At 41.7% G+C, this 23,624-nt stretch overlaps 1 protein-coding gene across 2 annotated transcripts in view; it reads left to right on the top strand.

Annotated features, from left to right (window-relative positions):
• FMN1 (formin 1) overlaps positions 1 to 23,624 on the top strand; it is a 422,489-nt gene that overhangs the window by 303,012 nt on the left and 95,853 nt on the right. The gene's annotated exons all lie outside the window — the stretch shown is intronic.

Genomic DNA, 23,624 nt, shown 5'->3' with positions numbered 1-23,624 from the left:
GCGCTATGTTTGATTAGTGTTAATTAGTGATTTTTATATATACATCTTTTGCATCTACATTTTCCAACATATTACAGATGATCATTTTAATAACAATAGCAGCAGCCCTTTATTAAATGCTTATTGTTGTCTCGTATAATTATTACGGCAACCCCAATAAGCAGGAACTGTATACCAACTCCATTTTACAGAGGAGAAAAATGAAGTTCAGGGAAGTTACATTCACACAGCCAGTGAGAGGCAGATTTACTGGGCTCTAATCAGGTCTATGTGATTAGAACTCATGCAGTTTCTAAGCCAGGTTATTGTGCCGCCTGAAACATGTCACATGTGCGCACACATGCGTGCGGCCACACACGCCCCTATATATGTGGTTCACGTGTAGGAGTCTAATAAAGGTGTCAGGACCCATAGTCAACATTCTCTTTTAGTTTATTTACATTTTTAATTATTCACAACAACATGCTGAAAGCCTCTTTTAGGTTTGTTTTTTTTTTTTTTTTTAAGGTGAAAATATGTCTCTCTCGAGCAGGAATTTTCCTTTGGCATTGCTAGAGTCTTGTGTTTTCACTGTGGAGACATCTCCTTGTCCAGGAATATAAATACTTGCATTGGAGCTTGTCTAACTCCAATTGAAGAGCTCCACGGAGGATTTAGGGAGCGTGTTAATGTGGAAATGGAGCTCAGAGTGCCAAAAGGAGAGCTTGAGGAAATGAAGAGCTTGAACCAGGAATATTTTTACACTAAGACATAAAATAAACATTTTAAAAATGTTTATTGTGAAAGGGCGCTCAGAAACCCAAGTCTTAGACAGAGAGCAGCCTGGAAATGTAAGTGAAGTGGGACAGATCCCTGGTGGCGGGGAGAGCCATTTAGCTTTATTTTGGGCATAAAACTTGCTTAAATAAGGAGAGCGGTTACAAGTGAATATTTCTACCTTGTAAATTATTTTTAAAGGAACATGTGGATTTTTTTCCCTCCTGTTGATGTGGTTAAGAGCGTGAATGCAACCAAATGGATGCTTCATTTAGGAATGTGATATATGAACTTGTGGTTATCCTTTTCCCTCTCATAAAAAAAAAAACAAAAACAAAAAAAACCACTGACAGTTTTATCCTTGTCTGAGATGAGGGGCTGGACTCTCACTGTGATGAAACAAAGTGAAGCGTCCTGCAGCAGGTTTCTGTCGCTCTCCAATGGCAGGATTAGGGCCCAGGCCAGTCCCCAGGATGGCTGCAAGCTTAGCTGTGGCCAAGAAGAGCCATGCCTTTCACTCCGTGGCTGTCCCTGAATACAACTCCCCCCTGGTCTCCTGGCCCTTTGCTGTCTTGTGTCGTTTTGTGAGCAGAAACCTGGTGTATGTGTGACCTTTCCTCCTCTCCTGCGGCCTCTTTCAGGCACCTCCCTTTGACTTCTACAAGTGTTTGCTGATGGTAACAAAGGGATGAGAAGAGTGAATTGGGAAGACAGTGGAGAGGCAGGTGTTCCCACAGAGCATCCCCTTTAGCATACTTTATTTTCTCCAGGGCGATCCCAGGTGCCATTCCACATCCCTCCGTATTCAACTGACTTTTCCTCAGTCATTTTAAGGAGGTGCAAGAGCTTCTGGAGCTGGAGGACCCACCCTGTGAGGGGAAACTAAACATTACCTCAGTTGTTTTTCTCCTTTGTATTAGACTTCACCAAGAGATGTGAAGCACCACAAGGCAAAAGGGAAAAGTGGGACTCCCCTCCAGCCCCCCCACATTGGATATTTAAACAAAAATGCCCTGCTAATCTTTCGAGATGCCAGTGTTTTTAACACATGAAAGGTACCTAGTAAATATTTAAAGAAAATACAGACCATTGGTTCTCTAATGAATTTCTTTTTCTCCTAAATGCCATCTGGCAAGATGGCCAGAGTCGTGGCGGTCTGTTTCATCTCCCTTCCCATTCAGGTTCCACCTCCTTTTCCATAAGGCCTTGGTGTGAGCCTAGATTGAATGTTTAATTGAAGAGGACATAATTTTCACACATACAGCAAAGATTTGATGAGGCTTTGAGGTTTATTGTAGCCATTAAAATGTCGTGGCTGCTGGCAAAACCCCAGAAAATGTCTAAAGCTAAACCAGATGTGATTAGCAAATTTCAAGACATCTCAGGCCCCATTTCTCCAGGCAGGCATAGCCCTTTAGAAGAAAACTGTTTTCAACCACACCTTAGCAATAGGGTGGGAATTAAACTATAGTCGTTGGTTGTGCAAATGGCAGTGATACAAATAGACGTTGCCGATAAGCATCTTTTGTAGAAACGAGAACTTTGAATAGCACTTTTATGTAGATAAAAAGAGCAGGCAGTTGATGATCATAGTATCAGCCAGTTTCTTGTGTGATTATTATCTATCAGATGTTTTACACAATCATCTCTTTTAATCTTTACAACGACCCTATGAAGCAGATACTATTATCAGTCTCTCCTAGGAGGAGGAAACTGAAGTTCATGGTGTTCACATAACCTGCCAAATTACAGGTGATGATATAGCCACATTTTGAAGCTAGATATGACTCTAAGGCATGTACTTGTCATCTATCCTGCCTGTGACCCAGAGGTCTCCATATTTGAACAGTAAGTTGTGTGTTAAAGGCAGAAAGCCTCATGGTGGTGCCAATGACAGAGACTTACTGAACATGTGCGCATGAGTGAGTGTGTGTGCGCGCGCGCGCGCGCGCACACACACACACACACACACACACACACACACACACTCTTAGAGCCACATGTGTAGACCCTCAGATCAGAGACAGGAGAAAATTTACTTGGGGATGGGGAAGACATATAGGAAACAGGGGTCGCGAGAAGTGAATACACACACACACAAACAAGTGAATAGACACAATTATTGTGTAGGATTAAGAACTCGGGCTTTGGAATCAGATGATGTACTTTTACTGGTTTGGTGGAAGCAGGATCTTGTCAGGTAACAAAACCATAAAGAAGATTCCTTTTCTTACCTGTGAAATGGGAAAATTATAGGGCCTATGTCAGAGGAGGTAATGAATGCATGGTCCATTAGTAAGGAAAACTTCATTAAGCTGATTAGGGGTATATACCTTTTATTGGAAAATGCACACCTTGTAGAATCAGGCCCATATTGCTGAGAGGCCTGCTGGATATGTTTGTGGAGAATCAAATTCCCGGAGCACTTGCACTCTCTTCTCTACCTTAGTGGTGACAGAACCCAATTCTTGGTGCTTGGGAATGTGTCCCATATTTTGTTTACTGTTCTGTATCCCTTACTCAGACAATAATTTTAGCTTCCCTGATACTGTGATAAGTCACAATTAGGAAAAAACAAACGGTAGAAATAGTTGCTCTCTTTCTTATTCTTTGACCTTGTCTACTGGTCAGAACTCTCAAGATATTTTTACCAACCCATATGTGGTAGGCAGAATAATGGTTCCCAAAAATGTCCAAACCCTAATCCCTGAAACATGTTACCTTACATGGCAAAAGGGAACTTTGCCGATGTTAAGATGGGGAGATTATCTTGGGCTATCCAAGTGGGCCTAATCTAATCACATGGATCTTTAAAATGAATCTTTAAAAACTGAGAATTTTCCTTGTCTGTGGCCAGCGGGAGATAGTACAGTGGAATGATCAGAGAAATGCAGTGTTGTGGGCTTTGAAGATGGAAGAAGTGGGCAGTGAACCAAGGAATGTGGGAAGCCTCTAACACTGGAAAAGGCAAGGAGCGGATTTTCCCTAGAGCCCCCAGGAAGGAATGCAGCCCTGTCAACACACCTTGGTTTCAGCCCAGTAGACCCATGTTAGACTTCTAACACAGAGAGCTATAAGGTAATTTATTTAGTACATTCGTTTTAATCAGTTAAGTGTATGATAATTTGTTATAGTAGCAATAGGAACAAATGCACTGTGCAATGTATCCTAATTGTGGCAGTTAATACTAATGATACACACACACACACACCATTGCTGAGGCCATAAGATGTGCGATTTCTCAAGTGGTGATGTTCACCGGTATTGCATGAAATGTGAATTGGTGTTTTCTGAGAAAGGTTCTACAGAGGCACCTGGGTGGCTCAGTCGATTAAGCGACCAACTTTAGCTCAGGTCATGATCTCACGGTTTGGGAGTTTGAGCCCTGCGTTGGGCTCACTGCTGTCAGTTCAGAGCCCGCTTCAGATTCTGTGTCTCTCTATCTCTCTGCCCCTCCCCTGTTCATGCTCGCTCTTTCTCTCTCTCAAAAATAAACAAACATTAAAAAAAATAGCAAAACCCCCAATCCATATTGATTTGATATGATCCTATGGTAGTATTTTATTATGAAAATTTCACTGTGGCTATGGAAGTTGGAAAGCTGAATTTATTTTTTTTTTTGTCTTTGGAAAATGAGAGGGGAGCTCTTCAGATAGATATTGAGAAGTCAGCATGGTCTGAAAAATTTAAAAACAAAATTAAATCACTTGTATTAGCCAGCAATAGTTACTCAGTATCCCCTGTCATTAAAGATAGGCTATTTAATCAACTAGCTATTACTAAATCGTGCCTTGAAAATGATGCATTATTAGCTCTGTTATTCCATATATGAATTTGGGAAAATGTAATTGATAGTTAGCCCTCATTGGAAGATATTCCAGCTTATTTGGAAGTCTTGGCTGAGATGCAAGTGTGTGTGTGTTAAGATAATTCTCATGATGTCCTTTTCTCTAAATATTTAAGAATATGTATTTGAACATGTCCTTTCTTTTGTACCATTTAGAAATATTTGGGAATATGACAGTTTAAGAAAAGCAACAGTCTGTGTTGACTTTTTGATATCTGTTATCATTCTAGACATGTTTATCCTGCAAATACTTATGCTAACTTGTTAACCTTTTTAAGCTTTCTCTAAATGAGATCCTGTGTGAGATGCATAGTCCAGGCATTCAAGAATTGTTATAAAAAAACTTCATTCTAAGTTTGAATGGTAGTAATATTTCCAGACTAACTTTACATTAAAGTACATCCATCACATCTTTAAGCAGTTTCAATCCCAATGTCCTCATTGTAATGGAGTGATCAAATTAGCCCAAAGCCATCCTGATGAACCTCTGTTTTGTACAACACTAGGACCTGAACATTCTATTTCCACGTATAGAGGACAGGAGAATATTAAATTCACACACACATGAAAGTAACAGTTCAGGAAAGAGAGGGGCTTTTTGTTGTAGGATTTTGTTGTTGTTGTTTGTAGATTTTCCAAACTATAGTCAGTATGTCTTCCAGGTAAAGAAGGCAGACTGAATTCATTCCTTCCTTTAGCCCCAAATCCCTGGTAAAGACCCACCCCAAAATTAATACTCTTATTATTTAGAGGCATACAGTCAATGCCAATATAATCAGCTAAAAGAGGAGGAATTGGGGAAGGAACCACACACCTCCACACATAAAAGCAGAAAATAAGAACCTTTTACCTGGTAGTTTCTCATGGCCCTGGGCAGAGACTGGTATAGAGGCAATAGTCTAGCTATTTGGATATGTATATGAAATTTTCACAATTAAAACTAGATTTAAAAAAAAAGTTATAATCAACTCTGAGTTCTAGGTAGGTAGGTTAGTGAGGTTAAGGACTAGTCATAGTTTGTTTGTTTTTTTCAAGTTAATATATTATTTTTAACAATCAGTAAGTCAGCTCTACTCTTTACATGCTGGAAAACCTTTCGTATATGAAACTACACGGTAAGCCATAGACCACCTGTTGTGTCTCCTGCAAGGTAGAAACAGTCCTCTGCTTTGCTGTTTAGCTCATTTAACACAATAAATTGTTTGGGCAAATACACTGATGAGCTGATATCTGTGAGGTGCTGGAGGGTGAGATGTGTGAGGCGGGGTTTGAGGCTCTGAGCACTGTTGGCATCGGGAAGGGGGAGAAGCTGTCTCCAGTAGAATTGGCATCCCCAGTGATGGAGGGAAGGCAGAAGGGCTGGTCAGCAGAACTTGCACTTCATCGTGCCCATGACCACTTTTATTTCTTTTACGTTTTGATTTGGGGTTGTGTGGTATGTCCTTTCCTCTCCTCAATACTGTAGTTAAACAAGATTTGGCCATGAAAAATAAGGAGAAATGCTAATAACTGTCATTGCTAATCTACTAGTGGATATTAAAGTTTGCATTACTGGGGGTAGTGGGAAGGATGTGTCATGACTCCACTCAACAGTTCTCTAGTGAAAGTTCGAGTCTCTACCATCCTCTCTGACTCCATCTTTCTTACAAGCATGTTGGTTTCTCCTTGGTCAGGAATCTCTGTATCTGTCCACCACTTGGACAAAAGTATAGCCTTTGGCACACTAAGTCAGTCAGTACTACTGACCCCAAAACAGAATTTAGGAAAAGCGATTGCCTACTGAGTTTATCCCAGGAAGCAAAGAAGATGATTTAAAGAAGGTCTGTGTGGTGACTGTTCCTTTGAATTTGCAATAGACACACAGTCAGGGGAACAGGAGACTAGAATGGCTACAATTCTGCCCCCAGTACATGCAATATGGAGGTAACCTTAGAGTTGCTAGATTTATTAAATAAAATGCAGGAGGCTCAGTTAAATCTGAATTTCAGATAAACAAGCCTTTTGTTTTTAGCAGGGGTGTGTCTCAAATATTGCACAGGATACACTTACACTAAAAAAAAAAAAACAAACACAACTATTCCTTGTTTATCTCAAATTTAAATTTAACTTGCTGTCCTGTCTTTTATCTGGATGTCTATAGAGAGTTTAAAAGCAATAAGAAAACCAACTAAAAGTTGGTTCCCTTTTTTATGACCACCATGCACTGGCAATTCTAAGCAATCTCAGTGAGAACATTCTCCTTTCAAGGATGGGCAGTGGACACGGGCGCAGAATATGTTCTGGGGTGCGGTGCACGTCCGTTTCCACCATCACTAACGATGACAGTGGCTGCTTAATGCACACTTAACCAAAAACCTGCAAATTGGCTTCCAGCTCCTCTGTTTCTTAAAACACCTTCAAACTGAGGACTGCCTGCATTCTAACAGTAAGGAAGTTGAAGCAACTTTGCTGCTAGTGATGAATCTCAGACTGGAAGCAGGTTTATCTGACTACAGAGTTTATACTCTGTGCTGCACCATGCTTTTTTCTTCTACTGTTTGTAGGCCCTCCCCTCAGGCATTAACAGTATGATCTAGAGTGAGAAATCTTGACAAATAAGCCCCACTTATTTCTCTAGTTCATCTGCTAAAGGGATTACAGGTGGTAACTGGATTGACTTTAGGCTTTTTTGGGTCTCTACCCATAACCACTCAACTAATTTACCTGCTGTGATCTCTACCCTCCTGCTTCCTCTCTGTCCGTTTCTTTTGGTTTCTCTGATACACTTGCTCTATCTCTGTCTCTGAAAATCGCCTTCCCTATGTTTTATTCCTTTATGACCCAGAAGGCAAACATACTGGTCTGAGATGGGCAGCCAGATGAATATCAGAGGACTACAGGGCCACCCAAGGTGACCTGCGTGGTGTTGACTCTTTGTTATCTCTTCCATTCATGGACATTACATGTAATGTGGTTCTGGCATAGATGAGAAATTAGGGGAACCTTCCAGGATTTGTCAAGTCATGTGGCAAAGCAGACTGTTGCTTCTGTGCTCTGGACCAGCCCTGTCTGTGCAGGAGAAATGACGTCTATCAAGTAGCTTTCTCCCCACAAGAGTGTAAGTGTTCTTTAAGAGAGAAAGAAAAGAAATGAGAATGAATTTTTTCTTTAATTATTCGTTTGAGCATGGACATGTAAGCAGTATAGCTCTGATGAAGGGAGAAAACAGATTATGGAAGACTTTTGGAGGACTTCTGAGAAAAGATGGGCAGTTGAACACTCATCTGGATTAAGCACTCATGTAGGATTTCAGTTCCTCTTAAAAATTATGTTAAAAATAATAAAAATCTTTGAAAGCGTCATGTCAAGAGCACAGAAGGATAGAGAAAACCATAACTGCAAATTTTCTGAAGCTCAGGAAGTAGATGGACAAGTGGTAAATGAATCTACCAAATAAAAAAGTGGAATTCCAATCCAGGAGCGGAGAAAGGTGAGAAGCAATCCAATTTTTACTGCCACATGACTTGACACAAATTTGTGTGTAAATGTATATGTATAAATACATAAACATTCCTATGTAGTCATACATAAGTAAATCAATGAAATCATTCAAGAAAATTTCCCAAAGTGGACACAAGTTTCTTATTTTAAAAGTCCCAAAGGGATTCCAGCAGAATGGAATAAAACAGATCCATACCATTGTTAGAACATTTCAGAATATTCAGGACAAACTTACACACTTCTAGAAGGGAAAGGGAGTTGGAGGGGGTGAGATGTGGAAACCAATTACCCAGAGTCAGGAAGCAGAATGGCTTTAGGTCTTTAAACAGCAACACTAGAAGCTAGAAATGGATCCGAATTCTGAAGGAATTATTCCCAATCCAGAATTTTATATCCACCAAATAATCAATCAAATATGAAGACAGATGAAAGTATTTTCAAACATGTAAGTTATCAAAAAAATTTACCTCCCATGCAGCCATCCTCAGGATGCTACTACAGAATGTGCTTTATTATGAAATAGGAAGACAAAGGTGACAGGAAATTAAAAATCCAATGGAGAAGAGAGGTAAAGAGATACTACAGGGTGGAAGGCCCAGGATGGCAGCCAGGCACAGAGAGCAGACATTCCAGATTAGATTGGGTCAAAAGAATCCTGGAGAAGATCCTCGAAGATATGTACCTAATAATGTATCTGATGTGTCCTGAATGTTTTGACAAGAGTTACACAACTAGCAACACGTTTGGAGTTCATTTCATGAAAAGAACATAGAACACAGAGCATATTAGAAAAAAAAGAAATATCATGAGGGTGAGGGAGTTTGAGCGCAGGAGGAGGTCTAGGAAAGACAAATCAATCAGAATTTGTGTATCTGCTGAGACAGGGAGCTGTGTTTGCAAAGTCATGTTAATGTTAACACAGGATGCCAGTCCAGCCAAGCTGTGGTTGTGCTATCCCGAAAGGGGGCTCGTGTGCAGTAGGTATCCGGGAAGGAAAGACAACTATATCTTTTATATTGTATCAAGAGAAAGATGTGCACCGAGTGCCGATAGACGCTTGCGAGACCTGCAATTAAGTACTGAAATCATCAGGTCAGATTGGCACAAATGTCTGCCCCTGGGGAGGGAGAACTGAGTGGAGATTGTGGGATGGAAATGGGGAACTGCTTTTCCTGGAGTAGGATACGTGTCTTCTCTTAACTATGCGCAGGTACCACTTTGATAAATATACCAACACGGCAACAACAACCACCCAGCGCATCTGTAAGTGAGAGTTAAGTCTCGGTGGCAGAAGCTGGTGTGTGGAAAGCAGTCCCAGCTGGGGGTTCAGGAGATGCAGTTTAAAAAATTTAGTTCTGCCTCTTGCCAACCATGTGATAAGCCGTGCAACTCTGACAAATCACTTAACCTTTGTTAGCCTCGGCTGAAACACTGCAGCTGATCATCCTACCCTCTCCAATTCTGGGATACTGGAAGGGTCAGAGGAGCAGATGTCTGAGGAAGTACTTGGGGGAGATGTGGGAGGTTTTGTTTAAACTCATTCAGGAGTTATACAGTTGGCAATTCGCGCACCGCGTATCCGTGTGTCCTAGAATGGAGAGGGGGGCATCAGCCATTAGGAGAACGTGGCTAATTTATCACCTTTAAGGAAGCTCCAGAAGACGTGACTTGACTGATTATTGACCATGCCTAATTTATTAGCTCTTTCCTCCTTCGCGGCCCATTTGTCCGCGGCAGTAGTTTGCTAAGCCTGGTCTCTGGTACACGACTGGATACATTAGCCAGAGTCCTGGCTGTGTTGCCATGGTGTTAAAAAATATTTAGTTTTGCAAGCAAAGTTTCAGGAATAATAAAAGAAAAACTTTGATATGATTTATTTTTGTAAGACGATTTCAACAAAACAGACACAAGGAACTGGGGTAAGTATTTCAGAAAGGCAGTGGGTGTAAAATGTTGATCAGCGTGGTAACTTTTGATGCAAAGCATTCAGTTAAGTGCGGTGTGGTGGGTAAAGGTCACACATTTCCCAAACAGAATGCCTTCAAAGACAAGTTGTACAGAAAGGAGAGAGGATACGGAAACTGAAACCTGATTCATTCGTTTAACTAATGGAAGAAGTTTGTGTTTTCCTTTGAAGCCGCGGTTGTGACATCTCTAGGTGGGAAGGATGAGTTACGTTCCGCTGGTTTCCTCCTCTCAGCTTTCACTCTACTTCTATTCTTTATTTATAAATGAACACAGTTAATAGAATTTATTTTGTTTTCCTTTTCTTTGACAAGAAACGTAAAATGCTGAAATAAGAGCTACTGTCACGGAAAAGTCTGAGTCACAAGCCCTTGAGTTCAGATCCCTGCTTGACGAGCTGTGCCTCCACATCCCTGTGTCCTTGTATAGAAAGGCAGGTGTCACTGTCTGCCTTACTGATTATTGGAGTGGAGGGACCAGGGTCATATGAAGGAAATCCCTTTGTGGAATATCAGCGAAGTGTATAATACTTATCCCTGGTTCTCTTTGTGCGCCCATTTCTGATGTTTAGTCCAACAGCAAATCCTGCTGGTTCTTCCTCCAAGACGAGCTTTGAGTCAGTTCACTGCTCTCCATATCTACGGCACATTTCTAGTGCAAACCAGCACCTTCTCTCATTGGGGCCCTAACAATGGACCCCTAACAGATTCCCCTGCTTCCGCTCTTGCCCTCCCTTTAAATTCAGTCTCTGCTCATCAGACAAGTCAGGCCACCTTGTTTCATATTTGTAGCTCTTGGACTAAAATCCAACCTCAAGACCTGTAGCCATGCCTTACAGGTGCTAACATGTTTTGACCACTTCTGACTTTCCTGTCTCATGCCACCCTATCCCCTCCTGTCCACTAAACTCCAGCCTCACAGGCCTTCTCTGTGTTCAAACCCAGTAAGCTTGTTTCAGAAGACCATGGGGAAAGGAAGGGGGGGTGGAAATAGTTACAAACAGAGAAGGAGGGAGACAAACTATAAGAGACTCTTAAATAGAACAAACTGAGGGTTGAGGGGGAGGCAGGGGAGAGGGGAAAATGGGTAATGGGCCTTCAGGAGGGCACTTGTTGGGATGAGCACTGTGTGTTGTATGTAAGCGATGAACCATGGGAATCTACCCCCAAAACCAAGAGCACACCGCACACACTGTATGTTACCCAACTTGACAATAAATTATATTAAAAAAAAAAACCTTTGCACCAGTTGATCCCTACACCTGGAATGCCCTTATTTTAGATATTTCCGTGCCTTGGGCCTTCTCTGTTCACCTAAACTATAGCAGCCACGCTTTGAACAGTGACTGTTAGGACTCCCAGTTTTGATAGTGCTATTGTTTTCTATTTATTTGTAAACATTTACCACCCTTACTTCCCTCCTGCTCCATGAAGGCAAAGATCTAAGGACCTTTTTAATGTTCATACCTACTGCCACAGGGTTGAGTGGATGAATGAATGAGCAAATTAATAAATGTAGGAAAGACTCAGCTTTCCATAGTTGCTGACCTTGCTATTAGAGAGAAATTAGATTTTTTCCTTATGGACAAAGATGTCAAATAAGCATAAATAGGTAGACACTTTAGGGAGACATATTTTAAGATTGGACAAAGGGACAGCTGATGTCCCTGAGAGGTAACAGGTGCCTCACCCACTTCTGGTTGGAAGACTGTGTTACAGCAGATGGGTAGGATAGATGCCATCAGAAAGGGGAGTTTGTGGGGCACCTGGGTGGCTAAGTCAGTTGAGCGTCTGACTTTGGCTCAGGTCATGATCTCACTGCTCGTGAGTTTGAGCCCCACGTCAGGCTCTGTGCTGACAGCTCAGAGCCTGGAGCCTGCTTATGATTCTGTGTCTCCCTCTCTCTCTGCCCCAACCCACTCATATTCTGTCTCTGTCTCTCCCCAAAAAAAACATAAAAAAAATTTAAAAAGTAAGGGGAATTTTGCTAGATGATTTTGAAAATGAATTCCAACTCTGAGTTTCTAAGATGATTGTTACTATGTGATTTCAGTGCATTCTACAGTTCTCCTTATTCAGTAAAGGTTACTGGTCTCTCTCCTAGACTTAGTTAATTGAACAGCTAAGAATTCCTGGAATTCTGGCCATTTATAGGATATGGGATGTAAAAATCAACCGTAAAATTATAGCAGGTTTGGATCTCAGATATTCTCTTTCTAAATGGCTGTCAAGGATCTGCTCTTGAAATCACCCATGCCTCAAAGAATTCGGCGTGGATACCATCTAGAAGTGATCTTTATATAGTAGAACTCTTATCCAATGTGATTGGTTAATGGATAAAATTTGGCCCAAATCAAGAATCATAGAAAATGATACTTGGATCCCTTAATATTTAATTTAAAATAAGCTAAGGGGGCACCTGGGTGGCTCAGTCGGTTGAGCGTCTGACTTTGGCTCAGGTCATGATCTCACAGTTTGTGAGTTCGAGCCCCGCATTGGGCTCTGTGCTGACAGCTCAGAGCCTGGAGCCTCCTTCAGATTCTGTGCCTCTCTCTCTGTCTGTCCTTCTCCCAATCATGCTCTGTATCTCTCTCTCAAAAATAGACATTAAAAAAAAGAGTTATTAAATCTTCTTATGAAGATTCAATAATCTTCCAAGTTAATCAACTTCTAAGTTAAAGCCAAGTTTGTTTCATTTTAGAGAGCCATAATGAGCTAAACATAATTTCTCCCAAGAGTTAAGGACAATAGGGAGATGACAGAGCACAGTTAAAAGTTAGGTTTGAGGGGTGCCTGGGTGGCTCAGTTGGTTAAGCGTCTGACTTCGGCTCAGGTCACTATCGCTTGGTTTGTGGGTTTGAGCCCCATGTCGGGCTCTGTGCTGACAAACTCAGAGCCTGGAGCCTGCTTCGGATTCTGTGTCTCCCTCTCTCTCTGCCCTTCCCCTGTTCATGCTCTGTCTCTCTCTGTCTCAAAAATAAATAAAAAACATTAAAAAAAATTTTTAAATAAGTTAAATATAGCCTCATTCCCACACCTTTTTAAATTTTTTTTTTCAACGTTTATTTATTTTTGGGACAGAGAGAGACAGAGCATGAATGGGGGAGGGGCAGAGAGAGAGGGAGACACAGAATCAGAAACAGGCTCCAGGCTCTGAGCCATCAGCCCAGAGCCCGATGCGGGGCTCGAACTCACGGACCGCGAGATCGTGACCTGGCTGAAGTCGGACGCTTAACCGACTGCGCCACCCAGGCGCCCCACCCCACACCTTTTTAAAAATGAGCTTTTTATTGTTAGTTTGTAATAATTTCAGGTTTACAGAAAAGTTGCAAAGATAATATAGAGAGTTCTCCTATAGCCCTGATCAAATTTCCCTATTGTGACTGTTATGTTAACAACATCTTGCATTGTTGTAATGTAGTCAATCAAAACTGAGAAACTGGCAGTGGTACGTTTCACTTAACTAAATTCTAGTATCTCTTTGGATTTCACCGGTTTTTCCACTAATGTACTCTTTTTGTTCCAGGATCCAAACCTGAGTACTGTGTTGCACTGGGTTGCCATGTCCCCCCAGTCTCCACTGTGTTCTCTTGCACCTATATTTAACAACAATATTTTAGCTTCTTGTACTTAAATTGGCAGAAATAGTGCTTTTTCACAGTCATATTGCTACAGTTTACCATCAAGTAATTATGTTATATAATTACAGGGAAGCTTGGCTGGCTCAGTCTGTAGAACCTATGACTCTTGATGTCAGGGTTGTGGGCTCAAGCCCCACGTTGGGTGTAGAGATTACCTAAAAATAAAATCTTAATTTCTTAAAAAAATTATTTAATTACAATAAAAAGAACGAGTTGTATAAATAGGTTTGGAAAAAACACAACCGTTCTTGATAAGGATCCTACTCAACAATGGGAAGAATTGCTCAGGGAAACCAGAGAGTAGCCTTCCAGCTGCAATCTTTGAACATGCTGTGGGAATCAAGTAGGAGGAATAGAAGGTAGCATTGCCTTGGCAAGTCCATTAATGAAGTATCTTCTATATTCCCATTCAAAAAAAGAAAAAGGTATTAATGCGGTTGTAATGGTGATCCCCAACCTGTGGGTATAGCTTCATCCTTTGAAGTGGTTAGGGCAGGCCTGTAGAGGAGAAGATGGGTCTTGAAGATAGGAAGCAGAATGGCCAGCATAGGACTTGGGTCTTTTCATTACCAAGCCAGAGCTTATGCTATGTTACCGTAAACTTGTGTCAGGTCAAAGCATTTCTTCACAGAAAAAGATTTGTGGGTGGTTTTGCGAATATCAAAATATTTTCCTGCGCAAGTAAATTGTGTATCTTGGACCCTGTGGAAGCTTCACAATCCACAAATGGATGCTTTTCATGTCAGACGATGAAATGAGTGAAGTTGGAGGGAGGCCTCTTTAGCCCCAGCAAAGGGGATTGGAGTTTTTGCCAATGTCCTTATCTCTTCCAGATTTCTTTCCAGATTTCTTGGCCTCAGTATGGGTCTTAGAATGGGTAGAGGTCATGGACTGTGACTCTACCCTGTAGGTACCATAGAAAGATCACTGACCCGCCTGAGAGTCAGCAGCCCTGCTCTTGGCCTCCTCTGTGCCGCTTACTAACATAACCTCCACCTAACCTCGCCCAGCCTTCTGTTTCTCCGTTTAAAATAAAAGGATCCCCTGGTGGCAGGGAGCGGTTTTTAGCTTTCATTACCTTGTTTCTTACTATTTGCAAAGCACTTTCATAGCTACTCCATACTGTTCCTAGAACTTCCCTGTAGGTGATTAGGGTAGGAGGTTGGATAGCACAAGGCCAGTGGGTCTGACATCCCTGGGCTCAGATTCTGACTCAGCCACTTAATGTCTGTGGAACTTTATTCATCCCTACTTATCAAAAGGAATAATAGCCAGACCAAGCTTATAGAGTTCTTGTACGGAATAAAATGAGACACATAAGGCAGGCTAAGGTGCAAGACATCTTTGGTTATTAAGGGCCATTTGTTACCAGTCATACAAGTTGAGAACTTGGTATAGTTTTCAGGGAATCATAGCATATAGAGATAAAAGGCATTATGCCCAATTCTGTGTAGCGACAAGGTGCCATTAAACCAGTAACTTTTCCTGTGCCATTAGCCATGGGCTAAAACTGCTAATTTGACTGTGTTTTTCTTGACTATTTTGATGGACTGTAAAAACACTATCAAATTTCCAGGTATCCAAAAAAAAACAAAAAACAAAAACCAAACAAGAAAAACAACACAGCCTCTGAAATATGAGGAGGGGCTTGCTTGACCTTACACTCAGCTCCTTTGTTTAGCAAATATTTATTCAAAGCACTGAGTTAGCTGCTAATTTTGAATAAACTAACTAAAACATCAAGTCATTTATAAACACATTTTAAGAGCAAGTGTTACTCTCATTTTCTAGGGGGAGAAACTGATTCCTACTTACTCTTCTGATTCCTCTTCTCTCAGGAATAGGAATCTGTCCCTAAGAACAGTGATTAAAACTTGCTGTCTGATAGGGGTGGGGAAGGAAAGCAGGGTTTGCCCTCCAGCTGTTGTGCTGCTTCACGAAAACAGTCGCAATGCCCTTCCTGATGGTGATATTATAAAGGGAATCAACAAATAGTTGCTACCTGCTGTTAAAGGCACTATATCTGGGAACTACAAATACCTAATTTGTTTTTTCAATCCAGGACACATCTTTCCCCTTAACCACCTACCCTCCCCCCGAAATTGAGCGATTTAAGCTGAGGCTGAGTTTTTTTGTTTGTTTGTTTTTACCTGGTATATACCTTTAATGTGTTGTTTTTCTTCCTTAAAGCTATTGTACAATTAATTGTGAAACCTAATCAACACCATGTTGAGGTCAGTGGCACAGAGTAAAACTGACCAGGCAACTCATCTAATGGAAATAACTGAACGATTGAACAAAGTCCTGCCACAAGTATGTGGCTCATCTGGAAGACACGGACAAGTTCCTGGGGTTCCCCCAGGCCAGCAGGAGATAGCTTAACATAGGCCTCTTCTTCCTTTTCCGTGGCATCAGCGCTGAAGACTTTAGGGAGTTTAACAGGCATTTCATCATCTGTCATACCTAGCCTCTCCCGGGGGATACTGCTTCTGTGTCACCATTTCGGCTGTCTCCTTCCACCACCCCACTTCAGTCCTGCCCGGCATTTCCCCTTTCCTCTAAGAGTCCCATCCTTCCTAACACACTCCCACCTAACCGAATAACGGCGTCCTGTCGCAGACATCACCCGCTCACCTTCCCTAACCTGCCAGGCCCTGGGAGGCAGACTACCAGGGCCTCTGGACCAGTAACTTTCCCTGTGCCATAACTCAACAGAGAGGTAGGTTCAATGACAGGTTTACAGGAGAGCAGGACTTTAAATAGCTGAGGTCAGTGTCTGGAGGCTTCCCGACAATACCACTAACAGCATCCCGCCAGCGAGACTATTGGCCGCTTGGTTACCCGCTCTCAACTATTTCTGATGTTCAACTTTATTTTCAAACACATCCTCAGAAATCCTGACTCCTAGCAGATTGACAGCGCAGCCCTCTTTATTTGAAGCCTTGTTTATAGGCCACAATTCTCCCGACAGATTTACAAGTGTCTGTGGAGTTTTAAAAGACAATTGCTTAACAGGCATTAAGTGAGACACATAGGACTGTGTAAATATTTTAGCTGGAATAGGGGATTTTTTTTTTAAATGTCTGAGCCAAATATTGCATTAAATCTGAAAACGGTGGCAAACTGATTAGCTGCTGTTGCCAGCTTCATGCTTTGCCAGATACCAGAATGTGTCCACCATTTGAGCTTGGGTGTTTTAAAATAATTTTCCATCCTTTGCTTTCTTCTCCTTGTGCCTTTCCATCTTTTTCCCTCTAAATTTCTTTCTGGTTTATCTGGATGTAAACACTCTCCAGAGTAGAAAATTACGGTTAATGTGACTAACCAGCAGAGGCCGAAATGGGAACGGGGGCCCAGAGGTCAGAGAAATTGCAGAAGGCTTGCAGCTGTCCTGGTTGAGCAATGTGGAAACAGGTTGCTTTTTGCTAATCAGGCTTATGTATCTTAATCACTGGTCTCTTTGCAGCCAGCTATTGTACTGCTGGAAGGAAATAGTCCTCAGATCAGTTTTGTTACCCCTGCCCCTTACTGATTCTCTTGAGTTGTAAAGAGGCAGGCCTGTTGCCTTCAAGATTTATATGTACTGGAGAATCTGTCAATGTTAGTAGAAACTACCATGTAATAAGCATTTTGGCTCTAGAGGAAGCATTTTTAAGTTTATTTACTTATTCTGAGAGAGAGAGCATGAGCAGGGGAGGGGCAGAGAGAGAAAGGGAGAAAGAATCCCAAGCAGGCTCTGCACTGGCAGTGTGGAGCCTGATGTGAGACTCGAACTCTCTACCGTGAGATCATGACCTGAGTCGAAATCACAAGTCAGATGTTTAACGGACTGAACCACTGAGGTGCCCCAAGAAGCATGTTTTATTTAAGAATTCCTATGGGGAAGCCATTTTCCTGATTCGAGCATTGGATAAGACGTATTGTTTGCCCTCAAATATAATTTCTGTGAGAATAAGCCATATACTACTTAACGTGTCTTTGCTCTGCCTTTGCTGATCCCATCAGCAACCTCTTAATTTTCACCTGCTCATTTTCACTAAAGGCCCTCCTTAATGCAAATACTCCATTGGTTGCCCAAAAATATAGGTTCTGTCTCTTCTCCAGAAATGGCTTGGATTTTTTTTATTTATTATTTTTAGAGAGAGAGAGCACACGCAAGTGTGATGGAGGGGCAGAGAGAGAGAGAGAGAGAGAGAGAGAGAGAGAGAGAGAGAATCCCAAGCAGTTCCCGTGCTGTCAGCACAGAGCCCAGTGTGGGCTCATGAATTGCGAGATCATGACCTGAGACCAAATCAAGAGTTGGACGCTGACCTACTGAGCCACCCGGGTGCCCCTGGATTTTAATCATGTGTCCAGACCGCTTAATATTCTTGGTTCACAGGTCTGAACATCTTAAAATAATGTGTTTATAATTTTATTAATGTATACTTCAGAAATCTGAGTGCTTAATGTAAATATGCCTGTAGACAGTTCCCCAAGCCCATTCAGATAACTCCATTGGTATTGGTGATAGTGTAATTTTCATTCTAATAAAATGGGGCCAGGGAGGCCTTTCAGAAAGGGTGCTTTCAGGGACAGACCTCAACCTAGCCTTATGTTGCAGTTACATCACAAATTATTTTGTGTCAACTTTTGCATGTTGCCAGGTACAGTCATCTTTCAGGAAACTACCTCAGTGCATGGATGATCATCTCATATCTTACATTCTAGAGTAAAATCACTTCAAATGCAAGGACCCTAGCCCCCATATTATGGTGATGGGCACAATTGTAGGTTACATGTAGCCAGCCACCTCTGCAAGCATAAATACAGAAGGCACAGTTGTAATTTAAAAAATCTCTCCCTTTGATCATTCCCATTTTGGTATAATCTGTGTTGTACCAAAAGCAGTTTGACCATAGGTATCAAGAACCCTAACAATGTTTTATTTTACCCATAATTATACTTTTCAAATCTAACCCGAAGAAGCAATCTTAAACTGAATAAGTTTTTCTGGGTACAGAATTTACTTAAAGCCTGACTGACTACAAGAATAAGCGAGAAGGGACTTCACTGTTCAACTGTGGGGGCATTGTTAGATAAACTAGGGTACATTTATTTGATGACATTTGATATGGCTATTAAACACAGTGCATGTGCATTCTCTGAAATAAATGAGAAAGTGTGCGTGATATCTTGAATAAAGGTACGTGTGTTACTCTGTCAAATACAAGTGTATAAAATACATATATAAATGCAGCCCTTATAAAACTATGGAGGGGAGTATGTGATGCAGAGGCCAAGACACTTTAAAAAAGGTATGAAAGTATTAAATGATGACTGTTCTGAGCATGATAGCATGAGTTCCCTTCCCTTTCAGTTGCTCAGGAACTTTGTGATTAGGGCTGCCTGCCTGAGGTTTCCTGTTAATACAGTCTACCTGGAGATCAGAACCATGGCTGAATGTGCCTTTTTCTTCCATTATAACACTATTGCTTGACACATCAATTGCTTGACATCCCCAGCCTTTCCAAACCAGTCTGAGAAATTAATTTATGCTAAAATGTTAATGAATTCTTCTTTAATAGTGTTTTCCTTTTAAATTCATTATGCATGTCTAAAGAGATCTTCTGAAGTTAGCATCTTCAGTTCAAGGGAAAGCTTCTAATGGTGATGATTTTCATGGGGACCATGAGAAGGGATGTTTTTAAATAAATGGATGGATCGCTTAACACCCTATAAATCAAGTCATGCCTGATCCGTCTATATTTAGGCCTAGTCATGGGTAGGTGATTAATGAATATTTTTCATGCTAATGTCTCACAGACCAAGGCTGCGTCTATAACCACATAATCATCACAGTGGAAATTCTGACTCAGCTGTGATGTTTGATAGGGGGGACTTTTGAATAGTGCCTTAGACAATTCCGTGCAAAGGCTGTAGCTGGTGGCCCAGCTTCGCAAGTCTTTCCAAAAGTCCTAAAGCATGTTGGCATGTCCTCACTTGGCCCTGTCACTTTTGCTTAAATTTTTTCATGGAGAATACTCATGATCATGGGACATTAAGGTGAATTTGATCTTGGTCAGCCTCCCTCTGTGAAGTGAATCAGCATCATGGGACTCCCCTGGGCTCAAGCTTCCTGGTGGGTTTATTTTTACACAGCACTCCTTTGGAGAAAGGAGGACCCACTCTTGAACAGAGTAGCTCTAGACAGTATCTTCTTGGGTGGAATGATTTTCTTCATTTTGCTATTCTTTCTCTAGCTTAACTACTTAAGCAAGTGGCTATAGAATCTATCTCCACTAACCTCACCCCTCTTTCTCTTTTTTTTTTTTAATTTTTTTTTCAACGTTTATTTATTTTTGAGACAGAGAGAGACAGAGCATGAACGGGGGAGGGGCAGAGAGAGAGGGAGACACAGAATCGGAAACAGGCTCCAGGCTCTGAGCCATCAGCCCAGAGCCTGACGCGGGGCTCGAACTCATGGACCGTGAGATCGTGACCTGGCTGAAGTCGGACGCTTAACCGACTGCGCCACCCAGGCGCCCCACCCCTCTTCCTCTTTTTATCCCCTAGTCCCTGAAACTGCTTTTGAGAAGACCAGAGACCTCCATGTTGCTAGAATCAGTGGCCACTTCTCTGTCTTCTACTTGACCTTTCAACAGTATTGCACACAGATGACTGCTCTTTTTTCCTTGCAATACTGGGTTCCTCTCAGACCATGTGACTCCACACCCCTACTTTTAAAAAAAATTTTTTTTAACATTTATTCATTTTTGAGAGTAAGAGAGACAGAGCATGAGCAGGGGAAGGGCAGAGAGAGAGGGAGACACAGAATCCGAAGCAGGCTCCAGGTTCTGAGCTGTCAGCACAGGGCCCAACGCAGAGCTTGAACTCACGAATCGTGAGATCATGACCTGAGCTGAAGTCGGATGCCTAACTGACTGAGCCACACAGGCACCCCCACAGCCCTGCTTTTCTATCCAGCTGCTCATTCTCCATCCTTCACGGGCCTCTCCTCCACCACCTGTGGAGGACAAACCAGGGTTTGTCTTGCAGCCCTTCCCTTCTTTGGCTACATTTTTCTATCCCATCCATGAAGCCTGAACGGCAAACGTTTATATAGAACATGAGTATCTAATTGACATCTCAGATTTAACATGTCCTAAATAACACTCTTGATTTCCCTCCTCAAACTTACAGCTCTCTCCCTTACTCTAGTCAAAAGTCTGCAGCCAAATATCTTCACAGTGAGACTTTTCCTGGCTACTTTATTTAAAATGACAAGCCTCCTACCTCTGTGGCAGTTTGTGACTTCCTTTCCTCAATCATGGTGGTCCCAGCTCCTTTGAATCCAGTTTCCTGAATGCAATGCCTTTGAATCAAAATCTAAGTGATTCAAAACACAGACACTAAATATCTGGGAAAGAGAACAGCTCTTTGTCCCTGAGGTTCAGCCATACTATTACCACTTAATTTATCCCCAAAGACAAATGCATTCCCATCATGCTTTACTTTTACTCATCATATTTCCTCTTTCTGAAACTACTTCCCTCTTCATTCTCCTTGGCTGGCTGGCTAACTCCTCCTGAACTTTTTTCAGTTGAACTCATAAGTTATCTGTTTTGGAGAAGTTTCCCTGGCCACCACCTCCCGACCCCAGTCTGAGTTGGAAACCCCTACCCAGTGTCCCATGACACTGCACTACATTACAATTTGTTGATTTATCTCTCTCTGTTTCTAGATTCTTACAAACATTTTTAGAGGAAAGATGGCCAATACCTCTGGTTAAATAGTACCACTCCCCAACATTTAACACAGTGCTATAGTGCAGATACTCAATATTTTGAATGTATGAATATTTGTGTAACCCATGTGTGTGCATAGTAGGCATAGAAACCACCCTGTCTCCTGTGATCTAAGAGCAATTTACTCCAAAATCTCTGTAGAAAAACAGAGCTGTCCATAAGGTTTGATGGAAAGAGGATTGGTACCTCCAATCTTCTATTTCCTTGTTGGAGGGGGCACCTCTACCTCGTTGTAAGGTATCTTTGTTCTGTGCTAGGTCCAGACTTGGTGTAAGATTCAGCACCTTGAGTATTCACATGCTCACAGCAAGCACTGTGAGTTCAGGAGGCTTTACTGAAGCTAAGGGGATGCCCCAGCGACCAGCCTTCTCCAACTCAACGGTTCCTCTCTTTCTGTCTTTCTTCCTCTGTATTCATCTCTCCTTCTGAAAGAGACCAAAGCTCTTCTTCCTGTTATGAAAGACAATGTCACTTTTCCCTAAAGCCAAAATATTAGGTAACACCCACCCAAGCTCTCCTCTAGAGATGGTGGGATGCTTGACCCTAAGAATTAATCAAAGATTTTTGTTTCCGATAATGACTATTTCCTTTCTAAGAATTCTGAATCTGGCTTTTGAGACTAAAAAAAGAAAAATGTGTATCTCAAAAATAAATAAATACGTACATACATACATACATACATAATGAATCTGTATCTCCTATCTGAATTCATGAATGTGAATGAACATGGTTGATATCCAGTCCATTTTCTCCAGTCCCTGTATCCATCTACATGGATTATACATATACATATCAAGAGATATATTTTTCACATATCTGTGTGTATATAAACATCTATATATGTACGTGTGGTACTAGAGCCAAATACTATCAAGGCATTAAGATCTGTACGGCTTGTGTACAGGACTCCCCACCACCACCCCTGCCATTTGGTGGTTTATTCATTTATTTAGTAAATACTCACTGAGTATCTTCTATGGGCTAGACAATATAATAGGTGCTGGGAATAGAACAATATGCAAAATATACTCTTTCTGCCTAATGGGAGAGGCAGCCAATCATGAAAGTTATAATTACGAAGGAGAAGTATCAGTGCTATGAGACTATAACAGAGGAAACCTCATTAGTATAGAATGGAGGGTCCAAAAGAAGTACTGATGAGGTGATCTTTGAGCTGAGATTGAAACAACTAACCACTAACAAGATCTGGTTACTAGGAGCATAGGAGAATGTCACTGGAGAAGGAACACACTGATGCGGGGAGGGACCTGATGGTGTTTGAGGAACTGGGAGATGGCCATGTGTCTAGAGTGCAGAGTGTGGCCAGGAGAGTGAGGCTGGGAAGGCAAGCAGGAGCCAGCCCATGCAGGGCCTTCGAAGGGCCAATCTGGAGGAGTAATGGAAGCCACCGGCAGGTTTAAGCGGGGGATTGGTATAGTCAGATGTGTATTTTATAAAGATCACTGACTCTAGTGTGAAGGACAAATCAGATGGAGGCAAGGGTAGATGTGGGAGGACCAGGCAAGAAGGTACTGAGGCAGCTCTTTTGGAGGTGAAACTGTGGTCTAGACACGTCGGTTTGGGAGTCGTAGTCCTCATGATGGTTACTGCAACGTTTAGCTGCGTGAGATTTTCTTGAGGTAGAGAGCAAGCACAAGAAGGAAGCAAATAATAGTAAAGAACATTAACACTTAATGGTTGATTATAGAAGGGTGAGGCTGCAAAGGAGACAGGATGGTCAGAGTTAGGAGGAAAGCCAGGAGTGGGGCACAGAGCTAGGGGACAAAGTATTTCAGGAAAGGCAAGTGTTGAACATGGAATCCTGCTGGGCAGTGAGCCAAGACAAGATTAAAAAGAAGAGAAAGGGAGCAGACAGTAGGATGGATTCCTTGGTGACTTCAGACTGTTTTCTCAGTGTCATCAGAGGGGTGAGGTGGATGTCAATGGGTCTGAAAGTACGTGGTGAGTAAGAAATAAAAAAAAAAAAGAGCCTGAGCAATTTTTAGAAGATGGTTTGGATGTGAAAGGGATTCAAATATTTATAACATAATGATTTGTTTACTAAACACGTAAATATTAGAAATGTTAACTTAATTCAAAGAGTTTGTGGGATGATTGTTACTGTTTCCTGGTTCTTGGAAATGAAAAG

This window comes from Prionailurus viverrinus, chromosome B3 (assembly GCF_022837055.1).
Source record: "Prionailurus viverrinus isolate Anna chromosome B3, UM_Priviv_1.0, whole genome shotgun sequence".
NCBI classification, from domain to species: domain Eukaryota; kingdom Metazoa; phylum Chordata; class Mammalia; order Carnivora; family Felidae; genus Prionailurus; species Prionailurus viverrinus.
Note: the sequence above shows the minus strand (reverse complement) of the source record. Positions and strands in the feature narration are given on the sequence as shown.